We start from the raw sequence: 19,051 nt of genomic DNA on the forward strand, positions 1-19,051 counted from the left end.
TACAGCACAGGGTAAGATGCATAGTGAAAATCATACACATAACACATATTCAAATGCACACATATATGCACACATAATTTTTCTGCAAATGCATATGTATTTTTCATATGTGCATGATGTTATGGGCTATTCTGTAATTATTGTCCATGTGCAATCTGCCAAAAGTGATCCTTTAAGATTGTGCCTGGCTTTTCAAGTGGAAAGCTGTTAGCTGTGGTGAGTAGCTAAGTTCTAGTTTGTCAGTGGCCTTCATTTATTTTTCAAAACATTCCCTTGCACATATACAAATTTCCATAATGGGTTTTTCCCTGCTTTGTTTCATTTTAGTTGCTACGCTAAGCTATTTGGTATTACTGCAACACTGAAGAGAGTAGCTGTTTCAGAAATGTCTTATTTAAAGACAACACTGTATCATTAATTAAAAGGAGCGAAGAAGGGAAGCAGACTGTGTGGGTTGCTCATGCTGGAGAAGACAGGCAGGAATCATAAATAAAAAACATTCATGATAAGTCTAGATGTATGAACTGTTTGGATTTAACAGAGCCAGTTGTGCCTAGAAGTAGGAAGACACCTGTCTATGCCTTGCAGAGGTTTGAATGTAAGGTCTGGCAGGAACAACACCTCTCATATCAAGTTTTCTAATGTGCATTTAGACCACACCCCAGAATTTGTGATTATCAGACATGTGTAATGATTACCTTTAGACCAGTGTGCAAAAATACCTGTGGACCACTGCTTGGAATCTCCCAGAAATTTTTTCGGCTTTGGTTCATTTTTATTTATTTTGTAAAGATGCCCCTTTTGCACTGCACTTTCTCTCTTTTGCCGCTAACCCCAGAGTTCTTTCAACACTTAGCTCTTCTCTTTCTACCATATTTTCATTTGATTCATTTATGGATCTGATCCAGATACTGTTAATTCCACAGCAACACTACACTAGCTTCAACAGACCCCTTGGATCATGTCCTAATAGACATTTAAGAAAGGTGTTAAAGAAATTGCTCTGAGGCTTAAAACCCATCAGGCATCCATGAAGCAGGTAGTGGTGAGGGAGTTTTTTTCTGCTCTATTCTGATTAATATGCCTTTCACTTTCTAATCTGATTTATTTCATCAGATGTTAATTCTGCAGGACATTATAACTTAGTTACAGCATTCCTTCTTAATTATTTTGCATTATCTATGATGTGTGAGCAGTCGTGAAGCGTGTGGGTTTTAGAGATTAATAGCTTTTTCCTCTTCCTTTTGTTTCAAAACAGGAAGGAAGAGAGTGCACACGGAAATTGTGCCCCTGCCAGAGTGTCCTTGAGATAAAGGAGGCAGCACTGCCAGCATCCCCTGCTTTAGTGTTAGGAAGTTCTGCCTTGTACGGCTTAAGCAGGCAGCATGGCAATTGCTGACAAGGCTGCTTGGATGATCCCATTAATCTACCCCTAAGGGATCCACAGAAATTCTAGCAGATAGTGAGTCTCAAATGGAAAACCCCATAGACAAGGGAAAAGGGAGAGGCAGCAGGCATTTTCAGGACTGGATACGAGCTGTGCTGTAAATGTTCCTCCACCTGCAGTTTCAGCTGAGAGTGTTTGGTGCTGAGTCTGCAGTTGCACAGAGTGGTCCCTTTACATATTGTGTGGGATCTGATAAATTTTTGTAGGATATTTTCCAGCTGTGCTCTCATCACGTTGATTTAATGGCCCTTAAGAGAAACCATAAAAGTGCTTTCTGGTTAGTGGGCCCCAGCTGGTCCTCATAGTATTGCATAATACAGCAGGCTAAGTTAACTATAGATTAATGATTATGAAATGTCTTGCTTAACCATATAATTTTTCAAACATACAAGGCATTGGATACAATGAGGTTCACTGAGGTAACAAGATGACTACATTCATGGAGGAAAAAGGCTTAAGATGTGAGGTATATTTTAATCCAACAAAGATAAGATTTTCCACAGGCCAGCCATGGCTCTGGCCAGACATTTCATGATATATGGGGAGTCATATGTGTGCACATGCATAATTGTGTGCCTCTCTTCATACGTGTGTTTTCCCTTAAGGACAGGACTGAAGGGTGATGGCTCACTGCTGGAATCTTTTCTCTGCTTTCATTACCAGGCAACAGTGCAAAGAGCCAAGAGTATAATTTGTGGATTATCAGGCTCTCTGGTGGGGCTGACATTGCAAGGCTGTATGAAACTGAGGTCCCCTACACCACCGTGTCATATGAGCTCCTGCTGTCCTACCAGCACCGGGGCAGGTGAGCAGCTTGGTATCTGGTGAACCATTAAGGTCTCATCCTACTCCCACTGAACTCAGTAGCCACAGCTTTCTTGACTCAGATGGGGACTGTGCTTAGGGAAGCTTGACCTATGGGATACTGCTGTACCAAGAGGCTTACTTACAGAGTTTCACAAGAGCTCAAGGCCCTCTGTGGCTCCTGATCATCATAAAGGAGTAATATGAGTAAAGGGAATTATAAAAACAAGTGAGGGTAGAGTGGTTTGCTTTTTAGTATGTAAGCCAAAAAAAGTATGTACAGGAAAGCTAAAATACCATTCACAGGCTATTGAGTAAAATCCACATGATAGCAAGAGGGCAGGACAAGACACTTTAAAAAATAGACCTGATGAGACTCTGTACTGCTTCTATCTCTCTGCTTCACCTACTGTCACATCACATCAATGGTTGTAAAAGTTACGTGTTTTTTCAAATTACAGGCAAATGAGAAAATTAAATATATATAAAAATATATATAAAATATATAAAACAGATTGTGAAAAGTCAAAAGCAATTTCACTTCCAGGCATGAAACCAGTTACCCAAAGCTGTCTCTGGTTCCTCAAAATGTAAGAAAGCTCAAATTTTATATGTAACACCCTGAAATCAGGTGCAGATTAATTTTGTGACCTTTTTCCCTAAGCATGATGCAGCCTGCAGGGGGTTTAGTCCAAGCACATTATTTTTTCAGGTGATGCTGAACATTTAAGGCAAGATGAGAAATCGTCAGCAATATTAAGCAAGCTAAATTAAAGGTGGGTGTTGAAAGCTGAAAGCATAGATTTTTTTTTTTTTTTGTGTGTGGTTTATTTTTTCAAAGTTGTAAAAATGCAAATGAGAAAACTCCTTTCTAAGTACCTGCAGTTCAGTGGATGTGCATCCAAAGTTGGAACACTCCGCCACAGATTCAGTGGCTGTTGTCAATCATCAGTTATGACAATGCAGAACATTTAAAGCAACTGAACCATGAGGTTTTATTCTTCAATCCGTCAAATCTGGGTATTGAGGACATGCAACATGCCATTTGTAGGAAATATCTTTAAGGCTGACTACCTAGATCAGGCCATGAAATGATAATTCCTGGGCTTTTAAAAAAAGCTTTTCAGTATACACCTTAACCCATCTAATGAAAAAAAAGCAGCACTAGAAATATAGCCACTTTTCATTTTTAATGCATAATTGGCTGTATTTTTAATTTTAATCAGAAAGTAATTTATTTTTTTGAAGATGCAACATATTTAAAGTTTTCTTAGCTATCAACTAAAACAGACATAGAAGAATTAATTATTCTTGTCTTCTCAGTTGTTTGTGTCATCAGAATTTGAACTTCTGCCAGGTAATATTTCCCCAGCTTAAAGTAGAGACATAGAGTGTATTTCAAGAACTACAGTTTATCAGCAGTTGGATTTACATGTTGAGTTACTTGATCCTGAATTCATTTCAGATACATGCATAATAATCTTGGTCTTTTTGAACTGAGCTGGCTGCAAAAGGAAGTGCGTGTCTTACACACTTTTTCTTATGTTTACCTACAAAAAAGCAGCCTCTTTTATGTACTTCAGAGAAAAAACAATTGTTTCCTTCCTTGGAACAGGAAACCACAGTCTGTTCATTCTGGCTGGTTCACTGTGACTGAGCATATTTCATCAACAGCTTCTGCTGATAGTAACAGGGGAAAGAGTTTACTCTGGATTTCTTCCTAATGAAGTTAAAAAACAACTTAAATTACAGGAGGTGCAGTAATTAGCACAAAACCACTTGAAATATGGCAAATTCAGAGACTGAATTTCAACCTCATCTGGATGCTTCAGGGGTGAATATGGCCCTGTGACACTCTGGGCTTCCTAACCAGATGAAGCTAAAAGGGCACTTAGGAAATCTGTTTGTAGATTCACTTTGTGCAGTATTTCATGAACATAAACAGAATCTGCATAGACGTTACAGGTGTATATCAACAAGGAAGGCTTGAAATGGAAATATGGAAATGGAAACAGTCTCTTGAATGGTTTTATCTTGCTCATATAGGCCCATATGATGAAGCACTTCTCTGTCTCTGGTCTTAAGCAAGATTTTAATAGCTGCTTAAATGCCTGGTGTCAGCCAATCTTGTGAAGTTACTCTTGGACAGTACGAATACATTGACTGAAGCAGCAGCTGAGATAAACTGCAGAACCATTTCACAGAGTAAACCCTGGCGTATGAGAACTCATCAGAGACTAGTTTTCAGACTTTGCCCATTGTTTTCTACCTGTGATCCCCAGTGTCTTTTCTGTGATCTCTTTCTGTCTAACTTTTCTACAGTTTATGTTTTGATTAGATGGTAAAATATCCTAATGATGATGTCAATTAGAATAAAAGGCTCAGGTTGCCTTGGAAAAAATTCTTTAAAAAATTCTAAGTTAAACTTAGAGTGAATAGTTAGATATATGAAGAAGTGCTTAGCTATTATGTGCAGAGAAATTCCTTTATTAAAAGAATTGCAAATTATTATTCTGAGTTCAACAAAGTGAAAGAAGAGTGAATAATCAGAAGAAGGTTTGTCTCATTTGGCATTTATTACATTATTTCTCTTTGGGTTGATTATTGAATCTGGTTAGGAGATCATATGCAATGTGATATGTTGAGTCAAGCTCCTGAGTCTGTAAGACAAAATATATTTCAGTGTAGGACTGGAGAAACAGAAACCACCTTACAGAAGGGCAGTAAGATATAGAGCAGGGACTCAAGGTTGAAGGGACTACTCTGTTTCACTTATGAATCATGACAAAATCTACCTGAAGTCCTTGCAAAGTTGACTTGTTCAGATTAAGTTAGAGCAAGTGTTGTGCTGATTGCATTGCGATGAATTTCATGCATGCTGGTATGTTAGGAAACAACAGTCAATTCTTTCATGCCAAAAAAATAGCCAAAGCATTTCAAGAAGGAAATATTTTCTGGAGGAGTATGACTGCAGACTATAATTTTCTGCCATGGACATTGAATGGTTGCATAAATGCTTGTCTTTGTAATTTAATGCTACATTGTGTTGTTTTTAAAATTTCATCATAACAATATATATACTGGATTGTTCTGAAAAAAAGAAGGAATTCACACACAGCTACAGCAGTCTGATTAGGAGACCACATGAACAGGGTAATTTAGAGAGAGAGCAAAAGGCAGATCTGCTGAAAGACATACTTTTTAAAAAATCAACTTGATTATAAATAGGTGCAATATTGTATGTGCAAAGAAGGCTCAAAACTAGAAAAGAGAAAGAAGGCAAGGATTAAATATTTTACTGGGAGCCAGGAATGTAATGTGTCTCAGCAGAACCATTACACCTTGTCTATAGAAACATAAACAAAACATTCAAAACTTGTTCACTTTTTGAAGGGCAATTGAATTATGCTGTAAGTCCACCAAAAAGTTTTGTTTCTGTTTATAAACATAGTGGGAAAAACTCCTAACTCATTAATATGGTCAAAACTTTTCCATGCTCTTTGGGTACAGAAAGCCATCCAAATCCATGTTCATTTGTAGTGTTTTAAGATGATTTTTTTTTTTATGGCATGGGATGGACTCAAACCCATAGACAAGAGGGTACCTCAGCCTCTGTCTGAAAGTGAACAATAAGTGCCACAGAATTAGTAATGTGGCACCTAATTCTGTATCAAAAATGTAATCAGAGGAATTTTTAAGCCATCGTCATGGTCACAGACTGCTAAAAGAATGTCCTAACATTAATTAAGACTACATGTAGTCTAAACACTCTTGGGCTGTGTGTCAAATTTAACTTGCTCTCAGGTCAGGAAGAAATAAATTCTTCTGAAGATGAACCATACTGAGGAGACATTTTACTGATAGTCAAGACTTTCATTACCTAGATCAGTTAATTTATTCTTAATATTTATGAAAGTAATCTCTTTTATCGTAGTGTCCAAGCTGGATGTCATGTGATCAAACATGCGTGTTACTCGCATAAATGATTTGAAAAAAATTGAGATGACTCCTAAGCTAAAGATTTTGGAAGGGAATGCTTGCATGTTTTTCAGCTCAATGTTTGTCCATTTATTTACAGCACTTCTGTTTTTTTTTAGAATTCCACTGTCAGAAGGAATGGAATGAATAGTGAGGGTCTTTCTGGGCACTATATCAATTCAAGATTGAGCAGTCTAACATAGTTAAAGACTAAAAGGTGATATAAGTGAAAGCTCCCAATAATTTTCCTGTCCCTTTTAATTGGTTTCCAGAATCCAAAAATTCACACTGAGCAGTACATAAAAAGAGCTCCAGCATCTGTTTTGTTTCAAGGACATCCAACACCAGTGAAATTAGTTGGGATTTGTAGATTTACCATTGTGCCAGCCTTTAAAATAGCAGAGGTTTGGAAATTGTTTTTCACCCTGAAGAACAGACTGGTTCCATTTTTATCAGTCAAACATATTACTTTTTAGTAAAGAAAACACTATAAAATGGATGGTTGTGCTAAATTCTTTTCAGTAATGGAGAGAATGATATAATCATGAGAGAAGGCAGCTGCAATATAATGTCAGCATTTAATGACTGGTCAATTTGATATACTTTCAAGTTCTTCTGGAAAAAAAATATTAAAATCTGCTGAATAGGTGAATGTTTTGCTATTAAAAAAATATAAAAATCTGTAGTCTTTTAAGAAGGACTTTTCCTATATGACCAGCCACAATGTTTTCTTCGATCAGAACTACAGTCCTTCAGTGTTTAAATTGTCCAGACTTCTCAGAGATATGCTAACTCATAAAACAAGATGAGGCATGGCTAACTTGTACAACAAGAACTATTGAAAAATTTGATTATAAGCAAAATGTACATGCAATGACACGCTTGATTGCACATGCATCTGAGAAACTACATGCCAAATGACTGGACTTATTGCAAAAACAGCTCTGGTAACAAATATGAATTATTTAGCTTTCTACAGAAGACTTTTTGATGTTTGATGTCTTTTTCAAAAGGCAACTCAAATGAAAGTTGGATACTTGTGGAACACAGGAAGAACACCCCAGCTTAAAATCATTGATAAAATTGTCATTTCTCTTGGAGAATTAATTTTATACTTTTGCGGATATAAGAAAATAAATAATGCAATGAAAACCATGATGATTCAGTGTTTCAGTGGTGTTCAGCAAAGATATCAAAAACTGAAACTTTGTACAAATTAATCAATTTAGATGAAGTTTTCAGCAGATTTCATTTAAAATCCTTAACCAGGTTGTTTTACCTAATTAATACTCATCACCACGTATTAATAGATTTAGATTTTTTGTACTTGACTTTGTATATAAGATCTCTATAACCTATGAAATTAAAAGGCAACACAAACACACTTTAGTATAGGACTTCCCCTGTACTGTTAGCAACACAGCTTCAGGACTCAGAAGATGCATGAATGTATGAGCTAATGCAGCCAAATGGATTTGCTGAACATGCACTTTAATAATGTTTACAAAATAACTTGTACTTAAGTTTTGGCTAAACATGCTTTCAATGACTTTTTTCTCTCCCTCTCTCCCTCTCTCTCTCTCTCTGTGTGTGTGTATAAAGCAGTACAGATAATCCAAAAAGCAAATATTACAATCAATTTTTCAAGTCTTGCAGATAGGAGGTATAATCTCAAAGTGACTCTAGTGATGATTTCTATTAAAAGGTTTCATACTAAAATACTTTGCATAATGTAAACCAGATTGGCTTGGCTGAAGCCCAGTTTTCAAGCAGTTTTAGAGAGTGACTGTTAACAGGAATGATCACTTTGTTAAGCTCATGGCAGTGGTACGCAAGTTCTGCAGCATGCCACAGACTTACTATTTGTGGTAAAATTGTGGCAACTTTCTTAACAAGACTGACGGAAGGTTGCCAGTAGCAGGACTTGCCGGTAACCTCAAAACTGCAGCTGTGGTTATCCTCTCAGATTACTGAGAAATCATAGCAGTTTTTAACAAAATTTTATCATATATTGAGAGAGAAAGTGGCAGGGGCAAATAAAAATGGCAATATTGAACAGTTCTCTTTCAGCTTGGTGAAGACAAAATGGCAGCCATTTCGAAGGCTGTCAAGATTATTAATTATAACTAGTTTTAAACTGCTGCTTTGATCTATCAGAATATCGTAACCCAGCTTTCTTCAAAGCAGCTGGAATGATGTTTGTCCTTTTGTAAGGATGCAGCTAATGACCATGTTTGAGCTTTTAAAAGCCTTCATCAGTCAGGAGGTTCTCCACATGCCATCTCATGTCCTGAGCCTCCAGTGGGATCTCTGCTGCAGTCAGCCGTGTGCAGGGATGTACGGATGCCCAGTGCCTGGACTTGTTGATGACAAACTGGAACAAGAACCTGGAACAGTGAGGAACAGTTGTAAGCTCTCCATCCAGTCCTAAGCATTCAAATAGTGCCATTGCTGCCACAACAAGTTAAGCTCTGAGTGCCTCTAAAGGACTTGCAGTCAGTCCTGAGAAGACTGACTTTAGCAGAGGTTCTGCTCCATATTTTCTATCAAACATGGCCAATCCCCTGGATCTCAGCTCTCTTAAGGCTTTTTCTTGCACATCATGAATAAGGTTTCATGTGTATAAGAGTTGACTGGGAGCAGTGAACATAAATCTAATAGAGCCCTGAAGTAATTGGTTTACTGAGGAATGAATGCCAAGTGACTTGGAGAGAGAATGAGTATAAGAAAACCAAGAAAAACAAACAATTAACAGTGTTTATATTAGATTACACACATCAGCTTAATTTTCTCATATGTTCAACATTTAACCCCACCATTTCTTTGTATTGCAATTATCTTTAAGAGTGGCATCCATAAAATTCCTTAAATATAGATATCAAGGTTTTATTTATTGAATGTTTTAAATTAATATATTTAATTTCACACATGGCTGAAGATAATTTTTACTCTAATTCCAAAAAATGCAGGTGGCCCATTTTTTAACACTGGCGTGTCTTCTGCAGGAAAAAAATTTGCACATTTGGAATGTCTTGGTAGAACAATACACAACTATGGAAGGACTATTGTTTAGTATACGTATACATATAGTACCATTTTCAGTATGTGCAAAGGAGGAAACAGGCAGAAAAACTTAGAGAGATGGATCTGGGTGAGCTCCCAGTGGAGTCTCAGAGGACATCTCTTTTTGCCTATTGGGAACTGGTAAAAAAGTAGTTTCTGAGACTTCTTGTACTGAAAGACATGCAAAAGAGTATTTCCTACTGCTAGCTAGTTTCAGTAGTTAATGAGGTCAAAAGATGTATCTGATATAGTGATCTAGTCAAATGTTTCCAGGAGCTTAATCTAATAATAGCTAATGTCTCAGGAGCTGTATTGACAGAAATAGCTGGATTCACAGTATCAGGACTTGATTTGTCTACCCACTGTAAAATCAGGCACTGGCCTTGATGTTTCTTATCTACATTTATATGCTGTTCCTAGAAATTCATAATTTCTTGACAATACCAGAAAATTCCATGCCAAGAGTTAATACAAATCTACTCTCAATTATTCTAGATCTTCTAGATTATAAATCTACCTTTTAGTTCTACTAGAACAATATTACCACATTAAATCTTCTGTGACACAAGTTTATTGTTAGGACTTGTGTCTCAGCCACTTAAAATGATTATATTTCACTGCACAATGTTGAGGAACTGAAGACGGGTATTTTTCTAAAGTGTACATATTTGTTAAAACTTAAGCTTGATCTATGAGAATTCATGTCCTATGAGAATCAAAACCATTACAATTCTGCATCTCAATGGCCAAAATGGAAACTAAGGTTATGTTGTTTCAGAATTTTTACCTGTTGTTGCTCTTTTTCTTACTTTATAACTGAGAAGGAGAGTATGGAGATGGTTTTTCTAAGAGCTTGAGTCATAACAGGAATGTTAAACCAAGGCTGTGTACCCTCCAAGCAGTCAGATATTGGGAATTCTGGGGTAGTTTAAAGCAAATAAACTTTCATGGGGACAGAAAGGACAAGTGGGAATGACTTGTTCAAAGGTGAATGAGTGCCCTCTCCAGGAAGACAGGATGTTCAAAATGCTCCTCATGTGCAAATAGAGGGCTCAAACTATGGGCTATATGTCATATATAGCCATTTTTTTCTTTGGTTGGTTTGCTTTTTGTTGGTAGGTTGTTTTGAGGTTTTTTTAATGGAATATTTTAATGTGCTTTTTGAACCTAATCCAGAAAAACAAAACATTTCTTTTTAGAAATGTTGAAATGAACTGTTTTGAAATTTCTGCATTTCTTGCTTATTAATCAGAAGCTTTTTTTCTCTGTCCTGAATTTAGCTATCATTTACAAACATCTTTAGTTCAAAAAGAACTAACATTTTTGGTGAATAAAAACAAGGTGGGAATACTTGAGTCCTTCCCAATCTTCCCCACAGCCTCAGACAGATGGTCCAGACATATCATATATCCTTATGGTATAGCATGACTGCTGCAATACAAGTAAGTGGTATCTGACCATAAAAAGAGAAAACTTCCATGTGTATTTCAGATATTTAGGTGAAATTAGTGGCTCTTTGTCTGCTGGGTCTCTGGGATAAGATCTGATTCAAGATGGGAAAATCAAAGACTATCTCAAGACTGCTGAGACCTTTCCACTGTGCCTGGAATGACATCAAAAGAGTAGGTAAGTAGGAGAGGGCTTAATTTTCTCTGACTCTGAGTGACTTTAAAGTATGTTACTTCCTCATGTGGTGGTCTTTTTGGAGGCAGGCAACAACCTGCAGTGTGTCTTGTACTGGGAACATTAAAGAGGATTAAGAAATATCTGACTTGCTTTGGCAATCCAGCAGAGAAAACACCACTGAAGGAGGTATGGATGTTGTGATTTTTTCCACTCATTCTGTGAATATAGAGGGTGTGAATGCTAGAAGGGTGTTTGCAAATCACACAAAATGAGGAACCACCAAATCTTTTCCATGGAAGGGCTGGGCTCTAGCTCTGCCACAGGCTCTCATAAGTGGCGGAACGACTGTGACCCTGAGTTCTTAGCCCTGTGCCAGCAGCTGCTCCAAAGAGGACAAACTTTTTCAGCCCTGCAAGCATCATGGCTTCTTTTTCTCCCCACTTCTGATTCAGCTGAGCTGGTGGAAGAGTCTTTTCCAGGGTGAAAGCAGCTGTGGTGTTGATTTCTCTGTGGGGAACAGTGACAGGCTGGGCAGAGCTAACCCTCAGGGCTTGTACCAGGGTGTATTGCAGCTTACGAGATCAGCTTACCATTTTGACTATGCATTGCTCAAAGCCTCACTGTAGACAGATATTTCCCTTTATTTTTGTGGAAATTTATTTTAAAATGCATTTGCTCTCAAGTTAAGACCTTGTCTGCCAAGTTTTGCCCAGAAAACATTTTTGCAGCCAAGTTATAAACCCAAGTAAGGGTACACAGAGTAGCAATGGAGAGAGCCTAAAGTATAATGGCACCAGTTAGCTCCCTGAGAATGCCACCTTTATGATCTGTTATCTTTCTTTGCCAGCTTCAGTTTGACATTTCATGAGAGCTGGGCTGGGCAATTCATTTTAAGCTTAATTTTGGACTTAGTTATCAAAATAGGACAGTAAAGTTCTCAAACATGCTGTATGTTCTTGGAAAACATTGCAGAAAGACAAATATTTCACTTGGACTGAAAGGAGATATAAATCTCACATAGAATGTCTGTCAGCAAATTTAGCTAATATGCTAATTGTCTGAGGAGTGGACTGATGGAATATCCTATCTTAAGACCTTAATGTGGAAAATTCCGCCTCTGTCTTATACTGTGAATGTCATGCTAGCAAGATTCATATACCCACTGAGATGTTTGTCTAATCACAGAAATAGTTTTGGTATTTATTTATTTGTATTTAAAGCACCAATTTATTATCTGTGTCTCTTAGTTTGGCCACAGAGGTTTCAGAAAATGAGTCCTGACTAGGGTTAGCATGGGGACCATTAAATATTTTTGAGCATATTGTTTTAATTGATGATAGCTAGCTAGCAGAAACAGTATTTATCTAGTGATTACAGAGCCAGTACTAAGGCATGGAGAATTCTGCAGTCCGGTTTCCATGGATTATACAAATGCATCCCAAGGGATGTAATGATTAGTGCTTAGTAAATCCCTGCTGCTGTAGCTGGAAGTAAGGACTCCACCAAAGGCTGTGGGATAGGCAGCACATGCAGGTTAGCTCAGAGGAGATGCTCTTACTCTTCTTGGGTACACCCAGCCTGTTTCAAGCCAGACAGGTGCTGGTCTCTGAGCCCTGCAGAACTGGCTGTCTTTTCACCCCTGAGAACTCACCTGGGATACACAAAAACAGAACATGACTGACCTTCAAACCATGCACAGGGGCCCAGGATAGAGCCTGCTGACAGTGTGTCTCTCAGGAGGTGACTGAGAGAGGAGGTTAGGGCAATGCAAACTATAAAAGAATAAATTTTTGAAATTTTGTAGTGGTGTCAGCATGGCATTCACCAGGGACTGGGGAGAAGATGACCGGGACCTGAAAAGCTAGTTAGCCTGCTAGCAGTACACCATACTTTTCAGTCACTTAATGTCCATTTTCACAGAATCACAGAAAATACAGCATTGGAAGGGTCCCACAAGGATCATCGAATTCAATTCTAAAGTGAGTGGCCCATACAGGGATCAAAGCCACAACTTTGCTGTTACTAGCACAACAACTACCTGCTCAACCAACTATGCTCAATTTACACATTTTCAAGATATAGTCAGCAAAAAATATGGAATGAATATCATGCTGCTAGTATGCCCAGTACTTCAGGAGCATCTCGTGTTGCAGAAATTCCCAGATGTCTTATTTGCATGTCTTTCCCTTGAACGACTGCACACCAAACACTGTTTGAAGAATAAATACTCAGTATCAGTATGATATCATTGTACACTCCTTGCAGGTAGTTGTATTTTTGCTGTAATTTCTTCTGATGGAGAGAAGTCTGCATACAAAGCTCAGATTTCCCCCAAAGCATTGTGGTGATGACAACTTTCCTTAAGGGGATTGTGTTCAGAGCTCATAAGCAGTGAAAAAGGGAAGGTAATCTAAACATTACAGAGCTACAAGTCTCTTTTCCTGTGAGGTTTTTAGTCACTGGTGCCAAACAAACCTGGCCAAAGTCTACTCTTTTCGCCCTTGGTCAGTCACACTGATTTTACAGCGACAATTTCCACAGTGAAGTAATTCAAAGTAACCATTGCTCTTGCTGGCTTCAGCATTGCTGTGTTAGTGTCTCTCAAACTTGTCTTTCCATGAAAACTCACTGCACACCTGAAGAAGAACCTGGAAATAAAATGTGGAAGTCTTGTAGCTATAGGATAATTATTGTACTGGATATTTTGCACAGCTGCGATTTAGTTATTGACTGGAAAATTCATTGTAACATCCATTTCAATAATGGGGAAAAAAGGGTTATCTCTAGCACAATGGACTACATTTTTTGGCTCTGTGGACATAACTGGCTATAGTAATATTGCTATGATGGGATATTTTCACAGCTCCATGATATTTTAAGAATTTGTCTACCACTCAGAAAGAAATCCCTTATCTAATCAACTGTACTAATGTCTCTAAAGTCAAGAAAGCTTTTTGAAGTATGTTGGGAGGGTTTGGCTGACAATTTACAGAACATAGTAACAATTGTTTTTGCATTTATAAGACATAAAAGTTTTCAGAGTAACTTTTCAATAGTACAATGGGGCTACTTCAGTGGGAAACAGAAAACTGTATGTCTGAAAAACAGACACCTTTCCTGAGTCACTGCTGTGACCATTTTTGTGTTAGATTAGCAGAGAAATAGAAGGAGGCATTTCCTTTAGCTGTGGTGGAAAATGCTTTGGTTATGTCATGTAAGATGACTTCCAATATAGAAAGATAATACATTCTGAAAGTTTCAGGCTTTATTTTGTTTTTATGAAGAAAGCAATATAGTGTTGTATATGAGACTTGCAGCCTAATTAGAATTTGTATTAAAATAAATAAATAAAGAAAACATATATGTCCTGCAGGACTGCCATGTGCATTATATCTATTTCTTCTAAGTAGCCACTGCAACTACCAGAACAGACAGTAGATGTCAAATCCTTTTGTTGCTGCTTTTCTTTCCAGAACAATAATAGCAATGCGGAAATAGCACATGGTTTTTCTAAAGTTATATTAGACATATCTGATCTTCATGTTTGCAGTAATCTGACTTTGGCAGGCTTTTAAAGATGGGTTAGGGAGTATTACATTAGAGAGTGGTGCTAGGCAGCCAAACTTATGACAATTTGCAGTTCCAGAAAAGAAAGTTCAACACAGCCAAGATCTGAACAGAGCAGATACTGTATATTAAAACAGGCTGGAAAACCTAAGAGAGAAACATCCAAATGTTGCCCAACAAAGTGATTGCATTGGCAGCTTGCATGGAGCTGAAGATCTGAATCAATATGCAGAAAATGGGGAGATTGTAATCCCTTTAATAAGAGAAGTATGCCCTGTGGGGGATGACTAGTCCCAGCATGCAACTGCAAAATGTCATAGATCTCAGCTGCCCTTGAGCATTACGGCTGAAAAGCATGCAAAATTGCTTTGACACAAATAATCCTATATACAAAGTGGATGCCATTGCCTCAGATGCTGCTGGAAAACAAATCTCCTGTCCCTGTCCAAAAGAGATGGCAGATATGTGAAATTATGATGACAAATATTTTTGACTAGTTGCACACCATTTATAAAGCTGTTTTGAATTCATCGTTGCTATTTGAGTTAGGATTCTCTGTAGGAGGAATTTATTGGAAAAGTACTGACATTAATCAGTAGAGAAAATAATTTTTATTTTTGGCAGGGAGATCATTGCAGAATATGGTATATTATAAAAACAAAGACAAATAAAGGAAATGGGTTACACTTTTAAAATGGAAAATAGGTGGCATTTCTAAACAATGAATTGAAAATTAAGGGATGATTAAACTAATACAAAATATTTAGGAGTGTAGCTTTTCAAATTAAATTCAAATCTGTCAAAAATGCAAGAAAACTTTGAACTCTATATGATCCTTTGGCTGAAATAACTTGCTGATGTCACCTTCCCAGATAATTGCAGGGACAGACACTGACTTCATGTAGTTAGAGATGTCTCATGCGGTGATGGGCTTCTCCAGATGCCTGTCTGCAAACACCTTATTAGGGGAAGAGAATGTAACTCCACTTTGATACTGAAAATAAGCTTCCTGATTGCTGTTAACTGTTCTGCATCAAGTAACTGAATGCACATACATATTCCTAGATAAAATCTATAATGAGGTTGAGAACATACATAGCAGTGATTTGGCATAAAATCCTTTTATGAGGCTGTTGTGGTATTCCTAAAACAAACATTGTAAGATCAGAAAGTCTTATAAATACAAGATTAAAACCACCAAAATAGAAAGAGATATGTTTTCACATGAAAAGCCACCAATCTTACTTCTGCCTCAATGTAATACGATGTATTATGTATGTAAAAGTCATCTTATTAATTATTATCTGATCAGTGATCAGGGCAAAGGATTCTAATTCTTTCCTTACTGTGAATCTGGAAAATTAAGTTTATCCTTCTAGGTGTCCTCATATAAAATAGACACAGTCATATTAATTTTAACCCACTTCCATAAACTGCTTGAGATAATAATGTTATTTTCCTTATTTAATTTTTACAAGAACTCTAAAGTCTGGTACCTCTTTTCACCAAAAAAACAACCAAAAAAAAAAAAAAATTAAGCACAACATATTTTTAGTCACACTCCAGAGCTTTTTTTTGCTGAAGAGCTTCTTTTAGAAACGTCTGCATTGCCACTTCATAGGAGAATGATAGAGGATTTGTAGCAGAAGGCTGCAATGTCAAATTTCATATTATTTGACATGCAGTGCTTTTGACTCCTTTATGAGATGTTTATTTACTCTTCCAGATTTTTTTGAAGAAGGCAGCAATCAGCAGGTTTGGCTTCAGGTTGGAGTGCTGCCACCATTTCTAGAGTCAGTTTCCTGTCCCTTGCGTGGTCCCCTGTGCACTGACACACCTCACTGCTTCCCCTGGCAAGTTTTTCCCAATTTCTGCACTCCAGCTTCTGCCAGGCCTTCAGAGCAGAGCTGACTGAAGAGTGCTTCCTTTGCTCACTGCTTTGTTAGCATGCAGACGGAAGCTGTGGTCGGGGTTAAAAGAAACCCTTGGAACAGGTTTCCAAAAAAAGGGGGGTAAAAGCCTCCCTCTACTGAAATGGCTGCCAGCTGAGGAATTTCCTGAGGAATGACAAGGACAGCCACTGTGGCAGCTCCTTGGGTATTGCCTCTACCCGCAACACAACCAACTGTGTTGGTGAGGGAAGTTCACGGGGGCTGCTCCGTGACTGAAGTTGGTTTGGGCACCAGTTCTGGGTTTATTTTCAGAAAATTGATGCTATGGGCAGGCAACTTTTATAACTGTCAAGACAAGGATCATAGATTGAGCATTTAGTCACCAAGCCCTTCCATTTGAGAAAAACAAAGTCAGTCTAAGCTATCATACAGCAGGTCCTGTGGTGCTGAGTGCTTGCAGCCCTCCTGGGTTTTGCTGATATTCATGAGTGGTAAGAAAGATTTTAGAAATATAAAAATGGAAAATTGATCTTCAAAGTGCCATTTTTAAATTATGTTATCCATAATTATGCCTTTCTTTTTGAATCCAGGAACTGGTCAGCCTTTCTCTCTGTTGACATTATGTGAGCAAAAGCATTGAGCGACCACCTCAGGAAGAGCAGACACACTTAAGCCAACCGAACTCAAGGAGAGACATTTCACATTATCAACACCTCTGCTGGTGGTTCTAGATGTACTGGAAAGTTACAGGTAAGTTTCTGTTACAAACAACCTTTCAAGCAGCCTATCTTTCCATCTTTACTGAGAAAAGCCCTTGGCAAGACTTTTTTTCTGACACTCTCTCCCAGGTTATGCTCTGTATCATCTAAGGCCTTTAAATGCTTTTCTAAAATACATACCTATAATCCTATAAAAGCCTCAACCCAGATGCTATTAAGTTCAGTTGTTTGTCTCTTCTCTGCCATCGTGGTCCCAGGGTGCTGTAAATGAAATAACTTTGAAGGTACAGAAATTCACAGCTCTAAGAAAAAAAAAAAAAAAAGATTGTTAGGTTCTATTAAAATTGTAAAGATACAGAGATGCTTTTTAAGAGAAGTGTAATTTTTAGCTAGCTGTCAAAATTTTGGCCATATATCTAATGGTACTGGGTCCAGCATTAAACACAATAGATATGCTCATTTTAATCTAAAAAAGCCCAAATAAATGTTGGTTATGAGTAACTCGGTGCTCCAAATCATTGTCACACCCAAGCTGGACATGAAGGGATTCTCTGTGCATTTATGTCACTTAGGAGTAGGTAAATCCCTCACTATAATTAATTGCTTCATTTTGGTTAAAGCCAGTACAGTGTGAGTTTCCAGGGAAGTGCTGAGTACCAGCCATTTGCTGAAACAGTCAGAAACAGAGGGGCATGCAGCACAAGATAGCTGTGGTTTGTATATACTGCTCCATAATAAGATTACATGAAAGATAGTTCATACTGTAAGTCATGAAAAAAAAAAAATCAATTAAATATTTTACCATGGTTCAATGCAGTACCTTCCACATAGAATGAAGCTGGGAGAACAGTCAAAACCTGTTCTTCCTTTGGATACAGGAAAGACTGACTTAAACACACCTTTTTGGAGTATCTTTTGTGTTTAAAAACAAGGGGTGAAATCACAATAGTAGCAAACGCAATGACTACATTTCCTTTGACTTTAATGGATGAAATTTTATCTCAAGGAAACTAGTCAGATAGCCAACAACTTACCTCACTCATATGCAAAAGAAAGAATAAATGTTCCCTCACGTATCACTATTATCAATCTGAAAAAAATGCACCATATATGCAGAAAAAGCTCTCAAGTAGGTTATCTCCTTGATAGCACTGAAGGAAAATTTCTCTTTCCACAGCAATCCAGTAGAAACATTGCCAATACAACCTTTCCTACTTAGGGAGATAATAGTAATGAATGAAAGAACTATCATGACTATATAATAGTTTAAAATACAGCTTTGTCTCTCTTGACATCTGCATAGACTAAATGAGTTGTTGAAGGATTTGAGCAGTTTTACAGAGTATATTAAGTTTCAGGACTTACACACAAAAAAATATTCATTTGGTTACATGTTGAAATGCAGAGCCAACAATAACTTTGGGATTTATTAAAAGCAGGCCACTGTTTTAATGGGAAAATATTTTAATGCTATGAGCAGAAATTACTTTTTTATAAGTCTTGTAAAAACTCAAAGAAGAGCAGTAAAGATTCTTGTGATGGATGAATTTTGCTGCTCTTGAGTCAATTAGTATAATACAATATTTGCTTTGAAATGGACACAGCACCTGTTTCATTTACTAGTAGGAAAACGAGGACTTTATTTCCTATTTTAGTTGTAGAAAGAGGCTGTAAAAATTAAAGATGAGCAGATGTTAATTGATTTTGTGTGATGTGCTACTTGTGGGTATCCTGAAATTGTCCATTTGCAATAGAACCATCAGCTACCTGGCAAGATTTCGGTAATACAATAAATTATTACTACAGATTGTATTTCACTCAATCTGTCACACTGCATTAGGCTGCCACTGTAGTGTCTCTCTTGGAACTGCCCTTTTGTCTGGATTTCTCTTGATATACAGTAAAGTTTCCAACCACACTGAGACAGGAGTTTTAGTGCATGGTTTTGTTCAGAC

General features: G+C 37.5%; 2 long non-coding RNA genes across 5 annotated transcripts in view; one reads left to right on the forward strand and one right to left on the reverse strand.

The window, feature by feature from the left end:
- Window positions 1-1,305: 1,305 nt before the first annotated feature.
- Window positions 1,306-19,051, reverse strand: part of LOC110479691 (uncharacterized) — a 126,721-nt gene continuing 108,975 nt past the window's right edge. For both annotated transcript variants that reach the window (XR_014953746.1, XR_002466973.3), the window contains exons 2-3: window positions 17,277-17,398; window positions 1,306-8,616 (exon numbers count right to left, since the gene is read on the reverse strand). This is a non-coding gene — a long non-coding RNA (uncharacterized LOC110479691). The remainder of the gene's footprint in view (window positions 8,617-17,276; window positions 17,399-19,051) is intronic.
- The window catches only part of LOC110479692 (uncharacterized), a 181,410-nt gene continuing 173,471 nt past the window's right edge, over window positions 11,113-19,051 (forward strand). For all 3 annotated transcript variants that reach the window (XR_014953743.1, XR_014953744.1, XR_014953745.1), the window contains exons 1-2: window positions 11,113-16,868; window positions 16,968-17,127. This is a non-coding gene — a long non-coding RNA (uncharacterized LOC110479692). The remainder of the gene's footprint in view (window positions 16,869-16,967; window positions 17,128-19,051) is intronic.

The sequence above is a fragment of the Lonchura striata genome, chromosome 3 (genome assembly GCF_050655825.1).
Source record: "Lonchura striata isolate lonStrDom1 chromosome 3, ASM5065582v1, whole genome shotgun sequence".
Lineage (NCBI taxonomy): Eukaryota > Metazoa > Chordata > Aves > Passeriformes > Estrildidae > Lonchura > Lonchura striata.